The sequence below is a fragment of the Festucalex cinctus genome, chromosome 1 (assembly GCF_051991245.1).
Source record: "Festucalex cinctus isolate MCC-2025b chromosome 1, RoL_Fcin_1.0, whole genome shotgun sequence".
Lineage (NCBI taxonomy): Eukaryota > Metazoa > Chordata > Actinopteri > Syngnathiformes > Syngnathidae > Festucalex > Festucalex cinctus.
Genome location: NC_135411.1, coordinates 67,116,267 through 67,135,678, shown reverse-complemented (window position 1 = coordinate 67,135,678; position 19,412 = coordinate 67,116,267). Strand labels below are relative to the sequence as shown.

Sequence of the window (19,412 nt, the reverse complement as noted above, 5' to 3'; positions counted from 1 at the left end):
AAAATTGCGTACAGTAGCCTACTCCCACGATCCTCGATGCGGCCAGTGACGCACATGATTGGTTACAATATTATTAACATCACTTCAAGGTCAATGACAGCATTGTTTACATCTGCCGGCATGCTGATGCTAGCCAGCATTAGCAACATTGGCAAGCAAGCACTTCTGTCGCGAACTGAGGAAGCATGAAAATGCGAATATTGTGTCTGTTTCTGCACCAAACCGTAACTATATTGCCCCCGAGTCGGGTAAAACAACTGTGTATTACCCTCTGGGACTGCTCACATGCTCACAAAATAAAGAATGACATAGCAGATGAACTAGTATTTATCCAGACAAGGACGCGAACCCTTGTCAAATCTTCGTGGATTGGCAACATCGCCTGGCTTTGACAAGAGGAATAAGCTAACCTTTTTGGCAAAGTGTATAAAAGAAGGATAATCAGACGCTTTCACAAGCAGGAAGTCGGCCAGCTTTGCGGAGGAACTGTATAATGTGCAATGTAGAAGAACATCACAGGTATGTGGACTGTGTTTCGTACCCAGTTTCATTTTATTTTCATGTGTCGTCAAGTTCGCACATTTGCCCATATTGCCATATTAGGTTCCATGTGGTTGGGTTTTGTTTAGTTTTAAATGTTGTTGCGATGTTTTGTTCTGAGAGCTCCCCTTGACTCATCATGGTTAACCTCGTCCACCTGTGTGTCTTCCCTTTCCAGTATGTGTGACCAATCAGTGCCCTCAGCCTATTGTGTTTCCCAGGTGTGTCTTGTTAGTGTCTCGTTAGTGTTTGTGTATTTAGTCAGTGGTGTTTGTTCAGTCTGTGTGGGAGCATTGTCTTGTTGTGTCGTGTTGGTGTCAAGTCAAGTCAAGTTTAGTGTTGGAAGAACTGCGTCTTTGGTCTCCAGTCAAGTTCCCCCCTCTTCTTCATCACGTCCAGTCGTCCACGTCTCCCTCTAGCTGCTGTGAGTTGTTGTGCCCACGTCCTGTCAAGTGCTGCCAAGTCGCCCACGCTCTGCCAAGTTGCCCACGTTAAGCCAAGTTGCCCAAGTTAAGTCATCCCCTCTCTTCAGTCCAGTGATGGTGACCTGTCTTCTTTCGCTCAGTCTCGTCATGGCGACCTGTCCCCTCATGCCCTGTCCCGTCATGGCGACCAGTCCTCTCACATTCCGTCCCGTCAACCTGCTTCCCCTTGCCGGGTCAAGTCTTGGTGACCAGTTCTCTCATGTCCCATCCAGTCTTTTACTTCCATCCATCCATCCATCTTCTTCCGCTTATCCGGGGTCGGGTCGCGGGGGCAGCAGCTTCAGGAGGGAAACCCAGACTTCCCTCTCCCCAGCCACTTCAACCAGCTCCTCCGGTGGGATCCCAAGGCGTTCCCAGGCCAGCCGAGAGACATAGTCTCTCCAGCGTGTCCTGGGTCGTCCCCGGGGCCTCCCACCGGTGGGACATGCCCGGAACACCTCCCAAGGGAGGCGTCCAGGAGGCATCCGAACCAGATGCCCGAGCCACCTCAGCTGGCTCCTCTCAACGCGGAGGAGCAGCGGCTCGACTCTGAGTCCCTCCCGGATGACCGAGCTTCTCACCCTATCTCTAAGGGAGAGCCCGGACACCCTGCGGAGGAAACTCATTTCGGCCGCTTGTATCCGGGATCTCGTTCTTTCGGTCACGACCCACAGCTCGTGACCATAGGTGAGGGTTGGAACGTAGATCGACCGGTAAATCGAGAGCTTTGCCTTTTGGCTCAGCTCTTTCTTCACCACGACAGACCGATACAGAGTCCGCATCACTGCAGACGCTGCACCGATCCGCCTGTCGATCTCCCGCTCCATCCTACCCTCACTCGTGAACAAGACCCCAAGATACTTGAACTCCTCCACTTGGGGCAGGATCTCATCCCCGACCCGAAGACGACACTCCACCCTTTTCCGACTGAGGACCATGGTCTCGGATTTGGAGGTGCTGATCCTCATCCCAACCGCTTCACACTCGGCTGCGAACCGCTCCAGTGAGAGTTGGAGGCCCCGGCCTGATGAAGCCAACAGCACCACATCATCTGCAAAGAGCAGAGATGCAATGCTGAGGCCACCAAACCGGAACCCCTCAACGCCTCGGCTGCGCCTAGAAATTCTGTCCATAAAAGTTATGAACAGAATCGGAGACAAAGGGCAACCTTGGCGGAGTCCAACCCTCACCGGAAATGAATCCAACTTACTGCCGGCAATGCGGACCAAACTCTGGCAACGGTCGTACAGGGACCGAACAGCCCGTATCAGGGGGCCCGGTACCCCGTACTCCCGAAGCACCCCCCACAGGACTCCCCGAGGGACACGGTCGAACGCCTTCTCCAAATCCACAAAACACATGTGGACTGGTTGAGCGAACTCCCACGCCCCCTCAAGGATCCTGCTGAGGGTGTAGAGCTGGTCCACTGTTCCACGGCCAGGACGAAAACCACACTGCTCCTCCTGAATCCGAGATTCGATCTCCCGACGGACCCTCCTCTCCAGCACCCCCGAATAGACCTTACCAGGGAGGCTGAGGAGTGTGATCCCTCTGTAGTTGGAGCACACCCTCCGGTCCCCCTTCTTAAAAAGGGGGACCACCACCCCAGTCTGCCAATCCAGAGGCACTGTCCCCGATGTCCACGCGATGTTGTAGAGGCGTGTCAACCACGACAGCCCCACAACATCCAGAGTCTTTAGGAACTCCGGGCGGATCTCATCCACCCCCGGGGCCCTGCCACCGAGGAGCTTTCCAACCACCTCAGTGACTTCGACCCCAGAGATAGGAGAGCCCACCTCAGAGTCCCCAGACTCTGCTTCCTCAAAGGAAGACGTGTCGGTGGAATTGAGGAGGTCTTCGAAGTATTCCCCCCACCGCTTCACGACGTCCCGAGTCGAGGTCAGCAGCACCCCATCTCCACTATACACAGTGTTAATGGTGCACTGCTTTCCTCTCCTGAGACGCCGGATGGTGGACCAGAATTTCCTCGAAGCCGTCGGAAAGTCGCTTTCCATGGCCTCACCAAACTCCTCCCATGTCCGAGTTTTTGCCTCAGCAACCGCCGAAGCCGCGTTCCGCTTGGCCATCCGGTACCTGTCAGCTGCCTCCGGAGTCCCACAGGCCAAAAAGGCCCGATAGGACTCCTTCTTCAGCTTGACGGCATCCCTTACCGCTGGTGTCCACCAGCGGGTTCGAGGATTGCCGCCGCGACAAGCACCGACCACCTTACGGCCACAGCTCCGATCGGCCGCCTCAACAATGGAGGCGCGGAACATGGCCCATTCGGACTCAATGTCCCCCGCCTCCCCCGAGACAAGGGAGAAGCTCTGCCGGAGGTGGGCATTGAAACTCTTTCTGACAGGGGATTCCGCCAGACGTTCACAGCAAACCCTTACAATACGTTTGGGTCTGCCAGGTCGGACCGGCATCTTCCCCACCATCGGAGCCAACACACCACCAGGTGGTGATCAGTTGACAGCTCCGCCCCTCTCTTCACCCGAGTGTCCAAAACATGCGGCCGCAAATCCGATGACACGACTACAAAGTCGATCATCGAACTGCGGCCTAGGGTGTCCTGGTGCCAAGTGCACATATGGACACCCTTATGCTTGAACATGGTGTTCGTTATGGACAAACCGTGACGAGCACAGAAGTCCAATAACAGAACGCCGCTCGGGTTCCGATCAGGGGGGCCGTTCCTCCCAATCACGCCCCTCCAGGTCTCACTGTCATTGCCCACGTGAGCGTTGAAGTCCCCCAGCAGGATGAGGGAGTCCCCAGGGGGAGCACTCTCCAGCAAACCCTCCAAGGACTCCAAAAAGGGTGGGTACTCTGAACTGCTGTTTGGTGCATATGCACAAACAACAGTCAGGACCCGTCCCCCCACCCGAAGGCGGAGGGATGCTACCCTCTCATCTACCAGGGTGAACCCCAACGTACAGGCGCCGAGCCGGGGGGCAATAAGTATGCCCACACCTGCTCTGCGCCTCTCACCGTGGGCGACTTCAGAGTGGAAGAGAGTCCAACCCCTCTCGAGAGGACTGGTATCAGAGCCCAAGCCGTGTGTGGAGGCGAGTCCGACTATGTCGAGTCGGAACTTCTCAGCCTCACACACCAGCTCGGGCTCCTTCCCTGCCAGAGAGGTGACATTCCATGTCCCGAGAGCCAGCTTCTGTAGCCGGCGATCGGTCCGCCAAGGTCTCCGCCTTTGGCTGCCACCCAGCCTACTCTGCACCCGACCCCTTTGGCCCCTCCCACCGGTGGTGAGCCCGTGGGAAGGGGGACCCACGTATCCTCTTCGGGCTGTGCCCGGCCGGGCCCCATGGGTGCAGGCCCGGCCACCAGGCGCTCGCCAGCGAGCCCCGCCTCCAGGCCTGGCTCCAGAGGGGGGCCCCGGTGACCCGCGTCCGGGCAAGGGAAACGTGCCTCCATTGATCTCGTTCATCATAAAGGGTCTTCTGAGCCGTGCTTAGTCTGGCCCCTCACCTAGGACCTGTTTGCCATGGGTGACCCTGCCAGGGGCATAAAGCCCCAGACAACATAGCTCCTAGGATCATTGGGACACGCAAACCCCTCCACCACGTTAAGGTGCCGGCTCACGGAGGGGCAGTCTTTTACTTGTTCATTGTAAATAAAGTTCCTCAAATTGCTCTTCCTGTCTGTCTCCTGGTCATGTGTATTTGAGTCCATCCACCAAGTCCGTACACCTACAATCGTGAAATGTAAAAAAAAAAATAAAATAAAATAAAATAAAAACTCAGCACTGATTTACGTGACGTAATTGATTGTCGTCTTCAGTTGCAATTGCAGTTGAATGTAATAATGCAGTAATCATGACAAAACGTTACTGTATGCATTAATAAAATTACATGTGCAAAATTTAGGGATATACAGATGAAAAAAGCCACTCTACAAGTTCCACCATTTGGATCAGCATCTTAATACAATAGCATCTATGTGTTATTAAAAATGAGGTTGAGATTTTATTCCTAAAATATACATGTATTGCACACATGTATTGCAGGCCATTGCAACATTATGCACATTTTAAATATTAACACTATACTGTACTTGAATGTAGGAAAATAAAAGTGTACTTAAAAGTAATTATTACATTCGAATGTATTGAGACTAGACTCCATCCATCCATCCATCCATCCATTTTCTTGACCGCTTATTCCTCACAAGGGTCGCGGGGGGTGCTGGCGCCTATCTCAGCTGGCTCTGGGCAGTAGGCGGGGGACACCCTGGACTGGTTGCCAGCCAGTCGCAGGACACACAGAGACGAACAACCATCCACACTCACAAGCACACCTAGGGACAATTCGGAGCGCCCAATTAACCTGCCATGCATGTCTTTGGAATGTGGGAGGAGACCGGAGTACCAGGAGAAGACCCACGCGGGCACGGGGAGAACATGCAAACTCCACCCAGGAAGGCCGGAGCCTGGACTCGAACCGGAGTCCTCAGAACTGGGAGGCAGACGTGCTAACCACTCGACCACCGTGCCGCCTGAGGCCTGGAGTATGATTTTCATTCAGTAGTCTACTACTGAATGAAAATCATACTCCAATAAATATAAAAAACAAAAAACTTAACATTAAATGACCTATAAAAAAATCTCTTATCTATATCTGTTGTTGTTGTTGTAAATAGATTAAATATTTTGGAAGAAAAAAAAAAAGAGCAAAGACTGACATCAGTTTAGTGCAGAATTGCTGAGGTATTCGGGAAACTTGTTCACCCTCTCAATTGTCCCTTTTTTTTTTTTTTTTGCGTAAGGCGAGTGACGAGCTGATGCAACCAAGGAACAGCATATAAGTGCCCTCATTTCTTTCATCTGTGGCGATTTGGCGCAGTTGGCACTTTTATTTAAAAGAACTTTGCCCATTTCTACCACTACAATGTGCAGTTAGCAATCAGGCTATGCCTTGAGAACCCCGCCAAAAAGTAATTTTCCCAGAAGTGTTGTGTGTTTGTTAGTTGGACTACAATGTCTCTGTCGTGTGCATGCATGAGTGGTGCATGTAGTGAGATTGAGGCAAAATAGGCGGCACTGCCACCACATAAACATGTGATGTCGTGGCTAGCTCCACTTAAATGTGGCTAGGAGATGTTTAGCCACATTGGCTAAAAAGTTTCATGACCCAGCGCCAACCCTGCATTTGAGAAAAGCAATTTGATTCACACCCATCCATCCATCCATTTTCATGACCGCTTATTCCTCACAAGGGTCGCGGGGGGTGCTGGCGCCCATCTCAGCTGGCTCTGGGCAGTAGGCGGGGGACACCCTGGACTGGTTGCCAGCCAATCGCAGGATTTGATTAACACATTTACATAAAAGCATTCTGGCACACATATTGTATAATACACCAAATCTGTAATGCTCTTTTTTTTTTTTTTTTCAGACAGACCCTCTTAGCCTTCCTCTTTATACTAAGTCTTACAGACACCTGCCTCAGAGAGTCTGGTTGACCAACATCCTGTGTATGTGTGAGTTTCTGTACCACCATGACTCATACTTCCTTCCACGATTATTGTACTATGTGACCATGACCCACAAACAAAGTGTAAACCATCCAAAAGCTAGTTCATACACTATACACACACATCTGATCAAACAGGACACAGCGAACCACACAAATGTGATGTTGTTTGCACTGACAGACACATGTGATGAACAAATGTTTCTTACCTGTGATGTTAAACGTCCGAGAAAACTTCCACAGATGACAGACGGTCAGACAACCTTAGACAAGGCCCCCAGTCCATTTGTCCTGCTACAAGACCATGATGTGGTGATTTCATCTTCATTCATTGGTTAAAACTTATCCAGGGGTGCATTTCCTGAAAATAAAAATAACACTGATGGAGTCACGCAAATCTACAGATTTGTCTCTATAATATACACAATATAAATAAACTATCAATATCAATAACTTTCTGAAATTGTTTTATGAGTAAAAACAAGAACTAATACAAATACAACTGTACACCCATTATGAAATGTTCTCTGTGGAGACAGAAAATACTGTGAAAATGCTCACAGAGAAAACAGTCTGTTTTAAAGTTAATGGCGCTTAGCGAGTGGCAACGCAAGATGGCCGCTGGTGACTTCATTTCTCACTACAGCGAGTAGGCAGCATTACACGTCTGGGTTGTTTTTACATGAACACGCCGTCACATCAGCATAACTGAAGCCTAGCACAAATTGACATGACATCCAACATGGCCAAAGAAATGCAAACCGGCACTTTAGACAAATCCTATCAATTAATTCACACTAATATATAGGGAATGCAGGAAAATTTGTAGTTTTTTAGGGAAAGAAGCAAAAAATATATATGTACTGTCACTTTCAGTTGACTGTGCACGAGGTACATTCAAGGACAGACAACAAAATCGGACATCTCAAACAATCAATAAAAGAAACCTAACGACAACAACATTAAGATCCCACAAGAAGGTCACAAAGTAATAATTTTATTGCATTGGCATGAGCACAAAAAGAGGGAATAGGTGAGTCTTCCAGGGAAGAACGGAGGCTAAGTCTCCCGAAAAGTCCTTGAATGAGATTTTATTTTTTGGTCATATCGACACACCCAGACCTACCATCAAGCAGTTATGAGTACTACTTAAGAGCCCAGTCTTTATATTGAATAATGCTACAGTAGAACATTTTTGCTCATTTCCCGGTGGGTGTGTAGACAGAACCCAAAGTGTCCGCGGCGCCAACATCCACCCACTTACACTGTATGCACATGGTGACATCAGTGTTGACAACAGTAGATATTTGCGCCGCTCACCAACTCATTACCGATAACACACTAGTGGGAGCAATATCCGCTGCTGGATATGAATTGAGTTGACATTGTTCCAAGCCAGGCCTCTTGGCTGGGTAGATATTCCAGAGGGGTGGTGAATGAAAGAATCCATCCGACACATTCAAACACCAAATAAAGTGGATGACTAAAGAATCCCAAGAGCAGTTGAAATACCAAGCTTTACTTCTTCACTATGTTTGCTCGACAAATGAAGTCTTTGTGTGAAGGAAAACACATGCTGAATTGTGTATGAATTGAAACAGTGGAAATGTCCACACGTAGCACTTCATGAATAAATACAGATATTCAATCTGGTATTCATGAAGTGAAAATGGCTACATCAACCTTCATTTACACAACCTGTGAATGAGTCAAAACCAGTCAGCTGCAATGTCACATAACAGAGCTCTTCTATTGCTACTACTTGTATGGCAGCGGGCTGGACAGGAGTTAGGTAGTTTACGGGTTTTGTCCCGAGCCTGACACGTAAACTCATACAAATACAGAGTTCCAGAATCAAAAGACACAAAATAAGTGAACACACAAGCAAAAACAAGCACACAAACCAGAAATAAACAAGGAGTTACTGTGCTGATTTGAGTTATTACAGTGAAAAACTTTAAATGATCCACTTCAGAGTTTTGTGCTAAAAATAAGTCACAAAATTAGCACCCAAAATCCAAGTTCATATACTGCGGTCACCAATAACACAAGACCCCTACATGCCCGCAAATTCTGCAAAAGGATATCCTTCTGGATGCAAATACAACTCTCTTTTACATCATGTTACACTGTAGAAAGTTCTAATTCAAACCTCAATTGGTCTCAATTGAAGCAACTCACAGAAAACAGATAAAAGCATACAATCTGCCTTTAAAGTACCTAAGTCAATTTTAAGGACAGGCCAAATGCATATCATTTCAAGAGCAGGGAAAGCCGGCATTGATGGCTCAGTTCATATAGAAGAAAATAAAAAAAGTCTGGTGGCCAAAGCTAAAGATGATACACTGTGGGAGAGGTGAACGTTATCCTGCAGGGAGTCCTGCAAGTCTCTATTACTGTTTTATACACCGAGGAGCCAAGTATGTTATCATATATGTTAGCACACAATAAGTACTATAACAGGTGAGAATCAAATATCCTCATGAGAATTATCTTTTTTGCATGGCATAAAAACTGTAGATGTATATTACATCACATTATTTAGAATGATTACAGAACCTCTTTAAAATTAATGTTCAGAATGGCATTTTTCTGACAAAATATAGCATTTTTCGATGAGCATTTCTGAGCCACATCAGTGGCATGTCAGGCATGTTTGTGGCTCAGGTGGTGTTTTGTTAATGTTTCACTATGGGAATGTTTTTTACCAAATGCTACCCAGTACAAACTACAGCAAAATGTTTGTTTCATTCAGGAAGGAATTCTGTGGTGTAACAGTTGTGTCAGTTCCTCCTTACCAAACGGTTCTGCAAACATTAGAGTTTTTCAAATTTGAATGCACCTTACAGCCATACACCAGAGGCATTTAGGGCAAATGTGGCACACTCCTATAATATTTCTTCTTCAGAAATGAAAGTATTATAGTATTCAACAATGCTACCTAAAATAAGATAAAATATATAAAAAAAAATTATACATCAGTCTACCCCTATGGTATATGGTTGTTATTTCACTTTTGTCTTAGCCCCTGTCAATCAGGTCACCACAGCAAAACATCTTCAAATAAAAACTACAACAGCAAACCTTATACCTTCTACTGTATATACAGTAGAGTGGGGTGTCGAATAAACGGGATGGTACTCAATCAGTGACTCATTTCACGGTATTCTTCATACACTTTAGAATTTAAACAAGACACGGGTTCATTTACTGAACATATCCTGTGACAATCAAATGAATGCTGACGCTATCAGCCCCTAATTAAATCAACCCTCAGTGAGGAAACTGAGGAAAATGGCTGACTTTGTGCTAGTGATTGTGTTTAACTGCATTTATGTACCATGATGGTCAGTCTTGCCTATCTCATCTCAGTAAGTAATGAAATGTACTGTAAATGCTAAAAAACTGGAACTGGAAAAAGAAGAAGCAAAGCCAGCCCTAGCCATGAAATTACCTCCACTGAGGCTACATTCCCACAACAGGTCAATTCCTGATTTGTTTTGTCTGTGTGACAAGTATCAGGTGCATTTTTTCCCCCCTTAAATCGGAGCCAGGTCTGTATCATATTGTGGATAAATCGGCTCAAGTGAGCTCAGGTGAACTTTAGAGGGCAATAAGTAATGTGTTTTGTTCTATTGCCCTCAGGCATTGTAATTGTTACTAAGCGTCAAGTCAGATTTATTTACAGTTCGGCCCAAAAGTATTTGGACAGTGACGAGTTTTGTTAGTTTTGCTGTTGACAAAAACATATCCAGGATACAATCATATAATCAATATAGAATTGAAGTGCAGACTCTCTGCTTTAATTTGAGAGTATTGACATCCAAATTGGAGCAAGGGTTTAGGAATTACAGCTCTTTAAAATGTAGCTGTCTCAATTTCAGGGGACCAAAAGTAATTGGACAATTGACTCAGAAGGCTGCAAAAAATAAAAAATCATCACATGGGCCCTTCCCTCATTAACCTGTCATCAAGTACGCCGTTAAAAGGTCTGGAGTTGATTCTAGGTGTGGCATCTGAATTTGGAAGCTGTTGCTCTGAACACACAACGTGCTGTCAAAGGGGCTCTCAATAGGGGTGAAACAGCCCATCCTGAGGCTGACAAAAGAAGAACAAAATCATCAAAGAGAGAGCAGAAATGTTTAGAGTGGCTAAATAAACAGTTTGGGACATTGTGAGAAAAACAAAATGCACTGGTGAGCTTGTGAACTCAAAAAGGCCTGGACATCCATGGAAGACAACAGTGGTGGATGATCACAGAATCCTTTCCATGGTGAAGAAAAAAACATTCACAACCAGTGTTGCCACAGTTACCTTGAAAAAGTAACTTAGTTACTTTACTGATTACTTGGTTTTAAAAGTAACTAAATTGCGTAACTGATTACTTGATTTTAAAAGTAACTAAGTTAGATTAAAAGTTACTTTTTTAGTTACTTTCAGCAGCTGCCGATAACACCATCTCAACATAAAAATAATGCGGTAGAAACGGAGTTCCAAATACTTTATTGAAAGTGCATTTTTAACATGAAAATAAAGTTGTTGTTTTTTAATGAAAAACAAAATGGGCAGTCTCTCTTGACTTCTTGTAACGTAAATACTTTTTATAAAACAAAAAATAAAAATCTATCCAGGTTGAAAATGAAAATCCCCTTAATTCCTCTATTGTTTGTTCCGCTATTCCAGTGTGTACACTTGAGTCGACTCATGCATGCTGAAAACTAGGGGTGGGAATCTCTGAAATGAGGCCGATTCGATGTGTATCTCGATACACAGGTTGCGATTCGATTGAAAAACGATTATCTTTCAGAACAGAACGGTTCGATACGGTTCGATTAAGTTTGGGAACGATACAATTTTCGATTCGATACGATTCATTTCAATATTCAAAACTTATAGTGACATTTGTTGCTTGTAAACATTAATCTCAAAACACCACAAATTTTTACAATATCTACAAATGTGTTAAAAAAGAACAACAACAAATATGTCTTCTATATTTTTATATTTTGAATCAATCATTTAAATATACCGCAACAAAGGGCTGGGCGATATGACTGAAAAATGTATCAGTTTAAATATTTATTAGTAGTTATTGACAGTTATAATTGTTGTTTTTTGTTTTTTTTGTTTTCTCTTCAAAATAAGGATCAGGAAAACAAAAGGTTGAAAATTTAATGTTAAATATAAATATTTAACCTTTAGACAGACACCAACACAATTAAACAGAACATGTGCACATTGTGAAGTATTTCAGAAACATAAATTTAAGACATGAAATAAACCTACCGTCCAGCCAAAAGAAATATGAAGCCACTTTATGGAACAATAAATCTATCAAACACATTTTAACCACTGAATATATGCAAAAATATTTCCAAAAGTTCATTTCCCTTTTTAATCAACAATTTTTGTTTTTAACAATTTTTGTTTTTCTTTTGCCATCACATTCATTTTTGGTTAATGTATGACATCTTTTTTGTTTTATTAATCTGAGACACGATGATGACCACAGAATCACTACTGTTTATATTTTGTTTTTTGGGCTGTCGTTCATTTTGCGTTTGATGACGTAACCGCGGGCACGTCTCAGTTCTCCTATCTGCTGCTCATGCGAGTTGTAGACATTGACAGGGAGCCACAAACTGAGAAATGAGATACTTGCAGTGCGCTTTTAGCATAGCTGGTGTGTTGGCTGTGGGACATACCTGTGTCGTCTGAATCCATGCATTGGATCGTCACGGGAGTTATTCTTTTTGGCTCGCGCGCAGTACCAACGCCGGCCCGGGACATACAAGTGCACCGAGAGGACTCGATAGCCATGGGAAATACCGAGATGTACGGCACCGGCTTCTGCTAACTGTCTCCAGTTGCATGTTGTCACTCGTGCGCGTGCGCGCCGTGTCGCGAGCACGGCGTTGACGGTAGGCTCCCCCCCAAAAAAATGTGCGTAACGTCTTTGCATTATGTTTACAACATCCCGGGAATGAAGCGTCTCTGTAGCTTGAATAGTGATGCTACTGAAATGTAAACAAAACAAGTAGAGCACGGCGCAGAACTCTTGCTATTGTTATGAAAACCATAAAGCCTCACTCGCAACCGATTCACAGCCACGCGATATCCGGTCCACAGCTTTACAAGCAATGTATCTAAGGATTCCCGGCGGATTTTGTATCGGTTGACAAGTCTGCTACCGATACGGTCGTTTAGATCCCCTTGACGAACGATGGTTCGGTCGAATCGTTTTTTTGTTCCACCCCTACTGAAAACGTGACTTGTCTGACGTCACTCCCCCTGGCGAGAGGGCGGAGACGCCCTCATCCCATAATGCTTCACGGACCAGTTGAGGATGGAAATAAATTATTTTTTTTTTACCACTTTTATGGTCCATAATGTACTTTTTTTTGTTTCGTTGTGTGCCTGTTGGTTAATAAAACTAGTAGTAAAAGTATCATTACTTTTGTTTTGAATGTGCAAACCATTCATGACCAGACCATGGCTGAATTCAGTGTGGTGATCAATGACTTCCGCCTCATCTTCGTAGTTAGCAGCAGTTGTTTGTGACTGTTACAACAGTGAGATATTTTGCCTTCTTCATGAAAATGTGGAGTAACGTATTGAATCTCTGGACAGTAACTTTAATCAGACTACTTTGTAGAATAAAGTAACTCGTACTAGTTACTTTGGAAAGCAATTTTTTTTAGTAACGCAATTTTTTTTTTTGGAAAGCAATTTTTTTTAGTAACGCGTTACCAAGCGAGGAGGTAGGACTCAGACGCAGAGTGACAGTTGGCCAACAAGGCTGCAGCTTTAATGAATCGAACCAAAAAACACCTCTCAAAGAGGGAAAAAAGGCAGAACAAAAAGAGCTCCAAACTGGAGATAAAACAAGGGCACTCAAAAACAGGGACAACTAAAGGCGCTCCGCTAGGGAGGAAAACAAGGGGCAAACTAAGGGCGCAAGACAAGGCAAGGCAAGACATAGAACAAGGACTGTGGATCAAGGACTGTGAGGACGCTTCCATGCACTGAGATGTGACACTTCGGCAACGAGGAGAGAATTCAGGTGGCTTTTATGTCCGGGTTGATTGGGAACAGGTGGTGGTAATCATGGGCGTGGACCGGTAATCAGTGAGCTGCAGGAAGGGTAAGTGACCTGGGGTGAGATGAGAGTTAGTATTTTCAAAATAAAACAGGAACCTGACTGTGAAAAATAAGAGCATGACCCACCACTCTGGTGGCGGCGTGACAGTACCCCCCCCCCTCAACGGCCGGCTCTCGACGGCCCAGGAATCTCTGGATGTTCATCATAAAAATCGTCGATAAGGGAGGGGTCTACAATGAATCGGGCGGGCACCCATTGCTGTTCTTCAGGCCCGTAACCCTCCCAGTCAACCAGGTATTGGTGTCCCCGGCCCCGCTTTCTGACGTCCAATAATTTCTTCACTTTATAGACTGGCCCCCCCTCCACCATCTCCGGAGGGGGCGGCGCAGGCTCGGGCGGGACCAGGGAACTGTCCTGGACTGGCTTGACCTGGCTCACGTGGAAGGTGGGGTGGGTGCGGAGGGATCGAGGCAGGCGAAGGCGCACGGCGGCAGGACCTATAGTCTTTGCAATCGGGAATGGCCCCACGAATCTTGAGGCCAACTTTGGACAGGGAACCTTGAGGTGAAGATTTTTCGTCGAAAGCCATACCTTCTGCCCTGGCTGGTACTGTGGTGCGGCCTTCCTCCTCCGGTCAGCAGCTCTTTTCACCCTGTCGCCTTGACGTTGAAGTGTCAGTCGAGCTGCTGACCAGATTCGGCGACATCGCTGGATCATGGCGAGGACCGAGGGGACTGAGGCTTCCTCCTCCAGGTCCGCGAAGTACGGCGGATCGTATCCGTGCACACATTTGAAAGGCGTAATTCCTGTGGCAGAGGTAGGTAAAGAGTTATGCGCCAGTTCAACCCAGACCAAGTTCTTACTCCATGAGGACGGATTTTGGGAGACCAAGCATCGCAGCCCGGTCTCCAGTTGTTGGTTGAGCCTCTCGGCCTGTCCATTGGCCTCTGGGTGGTAGCCTGAGGTCAAGTTCGCCTTGGCCCCTATGGCTCTGCAAAACTCTTTCCAGAAACGAGAAACGAACTGGGGCCCGCGGTCGGACACAATGTGTCGCGGGAATCCATGGGTTCTGAATATTTGGTCAATCATTATCTCTGCTGTTTTCTTGGCGGAGGGTAACTTGGGTAATGGAATGAATCGGACCATCTTTGAGAAGCGATCAACAACTGTAAGTATTGTGGTTTTACCATTTGATGTTGGAAGTCCAGTGACAAAGTCCATCGAGATTTCAGCCCAGGGTCTTGAGGGGATCGGCAGAGGCTGAAGGAGACCCATCCGGGGTTGATTCGACGACTTATTCCGAGCACAGACTGGGCAGGCCTTTACATATTCCTGTACCGAGGACTCCATAGAAGGCCACCAGAATCTTCGGGCGACAGCGAACAGGGTCCTGCGAGCACCTGGGTGACAAGACAAACGGGAGGTGTGTGCCCAGTTGATCACCTGTGCTCTTAGGGTCTCCGGGACGAAAAGCCGCCATGGTGGGCACTCCTTCGGCGTGATTGTGTCCTGGAGTGCCTCCTTGACCTCCTCTTCTATTTGCCAGGACATGGTTCCTATTATGCAGTCTTTAGGCAGGATGGGTTCAGGTTCGATTGCTGTGGTTTCCGGGTCATGAATACGTGAGAGAGCGTCTGCTTTGACATTCTTGCTTCCAGGTCTGTAAGTCAGAGAAAAAGAAAATCTGTTAAAAAACAATGACCACCTGGCCTATCGGGGGTTCAGTCTTTTTGCCTGGCGTAGATATTCCAGGTTGCGGTGATCTGTCCATATGATGAAGGGGTGTTCCGCGCCCTCCAGCCAGTGCCTCCACTCTTCTAGGGCAACCTTGACCGCCAGGAGTTCCCGGTCTCCCACGCTGTAATTGCGCTCAGCCTTGGAGAGCTTTCTGGACAAGAATGCACAGGGGTGCACTTTTCCATCTTCTTGGCTCCTTTGGGATAGGACGGCCCCGATACCCAGATTGGAGGCATCCACCTCGACCACGAACTGGCGGGTAGGATCAGGAACTCTGAGTATCGGGGCCTCTGTGAATCGTTTCTTGAGATCATTGAATGCAGTGTTGGCTTCCGGGGTCCAGGTGAAGCGTTGCTGTGGGGAGGTCAAGGCATGGAGTGGAGCTGCGATGGAGCTGAAGTTGCGGATGAAGCGTCTGTAAAAGTTGGCGAATCCCAGGAATTGTTGCACCTTCTTCCTGGATTCAGGTGTGGGCCAGTCCCTGACTGCGCTGACCTTCTCCGACTCCATCTCGACCTTGCCAGGGGATACAACGAATCCCAGAAATGAGATGGTATCGGTGTGGAAAAGGCTCTTCTCAGCCTTTACGTAGAGTTGGTGGTCAAGCAGGCGTTTCAAGACTTGGGTGACATGGTGCTGATGGGTTTTCAAGTCCGGTGAGTAGATCAATATGTCATCCAAATAAACATATACGAACTGGTCGATAAAGTCCTTGAGCACGTCGTTAATCATGGCCTGGAAAACCGCTGGCGCATTCGTGAGTCCAAAGGGCATGACTAAGTATTCATAGTGGCCTCGGGGAGTATTGAAGCCGGTCTTCCACTCATCCCCTGCACGAATACGGACAAGATGATAGGCGTTGCGAAGATCCAATTTGGTGAACACCTTGGCTTGCTGGAGCTGGTCAAATACTGAGGACATCAGAGGCAGAGGATAACGGTTCTTGACTGTGATCTCATTCAGGGGGCTGTAGTCAATACAAGGGCGTAACGAGCCATCCTTCTTGCCCACAAAGAAAAAACCAGCTCCAGCTGGCGATGACGATGGCCGGATAAGTCCTGCTTTCAAAGAAGTGTCGATGTACTCGTTTAAGGCCTTGCGTTCGGGGCCCGAAACCGAGTACAATCTCCCTTTGGGAATGGAAGACCCAGGAATCAGCTCAATTGCACAGTCATAGGATCGATGTGGGGGAAGTGACATGGCCTTGGTTTTGCTGAACACCTCCCTGAGAGGATGATAGCAGGTGGGAACGGTGTTCAGGTCCGGGTAATCCTGGTCATTCACAAGAGACACCTGTCGGATAGCAGCGGGAGGTGCCTCTGCCGCTGGCCGCTCCACCCCATGGTGTTCACAATCACCTCCCCAGTCCAGGACTCGCCCTGATCGCCAGTCGATGCGGGGGTTGTGCATCTGTAACCAGGGGTGACCCAGGACCAGTGTGTGCGATGGGGAGCGGAAGACATGAAAACGAAGGAGTTCTCTGTGCTGCCCAATGTGGATCTCGAGTGGCTCTGTGACATGCGTGATGAGGAATAAGTCTTTGCCATTGAGCGCCCTGGCCCTCATATGGGTAGATAGTGGCTCTGTGCCTGCCTGCAATTTTTTCACTAGACCCCAATCCATGAGGCTCTCGTCCGCACCGGAGTCGATGAGAGCGAGTAGGTCTGTGGAAATGGCATTGCAGGAAATCGTGATGTGCGTGAGTTTTCGGTTCTTGACCTGTTTCCGAGTCTCAGAACCCACCGGGGGGCCTCGCTTGGTGGGACAAGCTACCACCAAATGTCCTTTTTCTCCACAATAGTAGCACCGCCCCTCTTGACGACGTCGCTGGCGTTCCTGGTGAGTCAGTCGGGCGCGGTCGAGCTGCATCGGCTCCTCGCCAATCTCGCTGGGCCTCCCCGCGGTGGACGGCTGGAGAGGTGCCGCTTGTGGTGACTCCCTTGCTGCGGGGTGCCGAAACAATTCGGAGCCGGACCCCCGATGGTGTCCGCTGGCATGCATGAGATCTCGCCTTCGGTGATCGGTGCGGATGGCCAGCGAGATTAATGAGTCCAAGTCGCTAGGTAAGTCCACGGGCAGTAGGAGTTCTTGCATAGCGGCGGAGAGCCCCTTCAAAAAATGGTCAAAGAGGGCTGTATCATTCCAGCCACTCTTGGCCGCGAGAGTTCGGAATCGGATAGCATAGTCATTAACCGATTCTCGGCCTTGTGTGAGGTTGCTTAGCTCTCGAGTCTTTTCCCGATCCATGTTGGTGGGATCGAACACGAGACGAAGTGCCCTGCTAAACCCGGCTGCAGTTGAGCAAGTCGGGGAGTGCCGTGCCCATTCCACGGTGGCCCAGTCTCTGGCTCGTCCCGTCAAGTGGGAAATCATGAAGGCCACGCGGGAACGGTCTGTGGGGAAAGCCTCTGGTGAGAGTTCAAAGTGTAGGTCGCATTCGGTCAGGAATGCCTGACATTGTCCTTGGTCTCCCGAGTATCGCTCCGGGGGAGCCAGTCTCAATCCAGCCCCGGCCAAGGCTGGAGTCGGGATCGGTGGTTCTGCGGTCTCTGGTTTCGTGATGATCGGCTTGGAGTGTTGCAGGTGGCTCACCAGCTCCTGCACCTGTCCAGCGAGCTCTCCCATCCGGGTGACCATAGCCTGCTGGACCTCCTCCGTGTGCGACAGGCGGGCGGCCTGTCGTCGAAGTGCAGCCTCCAACTTCTCCGCTGGGTCCATGCTGGCCGAAGTGTACTGACACGAAGCGAGGAGGTAGGACTCAGACGCAGAGTGACAGTTGGCCAACAAGGCTGCAGCTTTATTGAATCGAACCAAAAAACACCTCTCAAAGAGGGAAAAAAGGCAGAACAAAAAGAGCTCCAAACTGGAGATAAAACAAGGGCACTCAAAAACAGGGACAACTAAAGTCGCTCCGCTAGGGAGGAAAACAAGGGGCAAACTAAGGGGGCAAGACAAGGCAAGGCAAGACATAGAACAAGGACTGTGGATCAAGGACTGTGAGGACGCTTCCATGCACTGAGATGTGACACTTCGGCACTGAGGGAATGATTCAGGTGGCTTTTATGTCCGGGTTGATTGGGAACAGGTGGTGGTAATCATGGGCGTGGACCGGTAATCAGTGAGCTGCAGGAAGGGTAAGTGACCTGGGGTGAGATGAGAGTTAGTATTTTCAAAATAAAACAGGAACCTGACTGTGAAAAATAAGAGCATGACCCGCCACTCTGGTGGCGGCGTGACACACTCAAGTGAAGAACACTCTCCAAGAAGTAGGTGTATCAGTATGTAAGTCTACTATAAAGAGAAGACATCATGAGAGTAAATACAAACAATTCACCACAAGGGGCAAACCATTATTTATATATATACATATATACATATACATACATACATACATATATATATATATATATATACATATATATATTAGGGGTGGGACAAAAAAACGATTCGACCGAACCATCGGTCGTCAAGGGGAGCTAAACGGCCGTATCGGTAGCAGACTTGTCAACCGATACAAAATCCGCCGGGAATCCTTAGATACATTGCTTGTAAAGCTGTGGACCGGATATCACGTTGCTGTGAATCGGTTGCGAATGAGGCTTTATGGTTTTCATAACAATAGCAAGAGTTCTGCGCCGTGCTCTACTTGTTTTGTTTACATTTCAGTAGCATCACTATTCAAGCTACTTCCGTGTTTACAGAGAGCTAGCAAAGTAGCGCTCAGAGACGCTTCATTCCCCGGATGTTGTAAACATAATGCAAAGACGTTACGCACCTTTTTTTTGGGGGGGGGGGCGCCTACCGTCAACGCCGGGATCGCGACACGGCACGAGAGCAGTCGCGCACAACGAGTGACAACATGCAAATGGAGACAGTTAGCAGAAGCCGGTGCCGTACATCTCGGTATTTCCCATGGCTATCGAGTCCTCTCGGTGCACTTGTATGTCCCGGGCCAGCGTTGGTACTGCGCGCGAGCCAAAAATAATAACTCCCGTGACGATCCAATGCATGGATTCAAACGACACAGGTATGCCCCACAGCCAACACACCAGCTAAGCTAAAAGTACACTGCAAGTATCTCAT

At 47.7% G+C, this 19,412-nt stretch overlaps 1 protein-coding gene across 1 annotated transcript in view; it reads right to left on the bottom strand.

Moving 5' to 3' along the window:
• Positions 1-19,412, bottom strand: part of tnk2b (tyrosine kinase, non-receptor, 2b) — a 276,182-nt gene that overhangs the window by 216,160 nt on the left and 40,610 nt on the right. Inside the window, exon 2 of the mRNA XM_077504399.1 lies at positions 6,700-6,851. The gene's annotated coding sequence lies outside the window, so the exon portion shown is untranslated. The remainder of the gene's footprint in view (positions 1-6,699; positions 6,852-19,412) is intronic.